General features: G+C 36.4%; 1 protein-coding gene across 1 annotated transcript in view; it reads right to left on the bottom strand.

Moving 5' to 3' along the window:
* LOC118430181 (protein dispatched homolog 3-like) overlaps positions 1-1,756 on the bottom strand; it is a gene marked incomplete in the record, with an annotated part of 33,679 nt that continues 31,923 nt past the window's right edge. Inside the window, 1 exon segment of the mRNA XM_035840890.1 lies at positions 1-1,664.

The raw sequence follows: 1,756 nt of genomic DNA on the forward strand, positions 1-1,756 counted from the left end.
ATTCATCTTTTTTTGCGAAAATTTACACACTGGTTTCAATTATACCACATGCAAAATCATGAAATAGCGAAAGTCACTAAAAATGTTAGACAAGAAGCCATTATTAACATATTTTGTGTACCTTTTTTCTGCCACTCATACAAATAATACATTTTGTATGCCCAGTGCAGTACATTGCACATGGGTAGAACTGTTAACTAAATCATTGGGCTAAACATGCTGACAACAAGAAAACCCAAATCAACTAAGCTGAGTTGACCAATCAGAAGCATGCATGTAGGCCTTACTGACCAATCACCAGCCAGCATATACCATAATCAAAGTTACATTCAGCCTCCTTGGAATAATCAACAGGTTTACAATATTTGACACTCTGCACAGTCATACATCTACAAACTCTTTGTCATCAACATGTGTCCCCATTCCGACTGGATTTTACACAATACAAAACCTGGACAGATAATTAAAATTTACCATCTTGTACTTTTGACACATGCACAATACCTTCAAATGTACCACAAAATGACAATGTTCCCAAGTTTTTACAAGGAATCGTTGCTAAATTCAACCTCACAATTAACCACCTCAACATGTAAAATGTCATGTATCTATTGGCTGCAGCTGGTCTTAAGTACATGTACATCTACACTGTACATATGAAGCCTTAAAGTTTATAGATAGGGTCTACACAAATAGCCCTTGTACCAGTTTAAGTGCATAATAGTTGACAGTCAGTTTAATGAGGAAACATAGAAGAGATGAGCAATATTGGACAAAGAGCCAAGAATACATTTCACATTATTTCAAATATTTACTGGAATATAGTAGAACCATTGCAGCAAGTTTTGCCTCTGTGGCTTCATCCAAAATTATCAGACCACTGTGGTCCAATTATTCCCTCACCAAATTTGTGTTGGTAAGCAATGCAAAGGTTTCACCTAAGAACTGACAGACTAAGTTTGAATTCTCCAAAATAACTGGTCCTGGTCTGGAATATTCATTAAAAGGAGCTAGAAATTGCATTCTGTGTAACATATGCACACCTTTGCCAGTGTACGGAAGTCTCTAGAGGCACCCAAAATTTTGCAAAGTCTAACATAGCTATTCCTTTTAACTTAACCAAATAAGCTAAATGTACAATTATTTGTACCAATCCTTTGTACTCTTAACCAAATTGAGAATAAAAAGTACAGAGTGATGTAATATCATCATACTTAGTATTAAATCAATAACATCTAAAATCCACAGTATTCTCCAATTTCCTTCCTCACATTTGGTAATGTGTGAGAAGTAGAGTGGTCGTGTGGAGTGTGTTTCAGACATCTACAGTGATGAGTCCGTCTTTGAAAATATGCAGTATACAGAAGTTCCTAGTCGGTTAACATGTACAAAATGTACATGTCTGATGGCATCACTTTGTGGTAAAAACACACTAAGCTAATCTTATTTTGTGTCCTTTTCTACATTTCTATGTACCTCTCTAGTGGTCCATATTTCTTCCGTTCCCCTCATTCCGCTTGGAGATTATCTATACCATAGCCTGGAAATTATCCAATTCTAGCTCTGGTTCACTCCTTTGATCTTTTCTAAGCAGAAGTTTGACATATGGCGATAGAGAATGATTGGCCTTTGAATATTTGCCCGAAATATAGGCAATAGTTCTCCTTAGTGACACTTTCTTCATAACATAAAAATGGCATCCACAACAAGCAATTGGAAAATTTGACCCTGTTGCACTGCTTCTGGGAAACGCCCC

The sequence above is a fragment of the Branchiostoma floridae genome, chromosome 14 (genome assembly GCF_000003815.2).
Source record: "Branchiostoma floridae strain S238N-H82 chromosome 14, Bfl_VNyyK, whole genome shotgun sequence".
NCBI classification, from domain to species: domain Eukaryota; kingdom Metazoa; phylum Chordata; class Leptocardii; order Amphioxiformes; family Branchiostomatidae; genus Branchiostoma; species Branchiostoma floridae.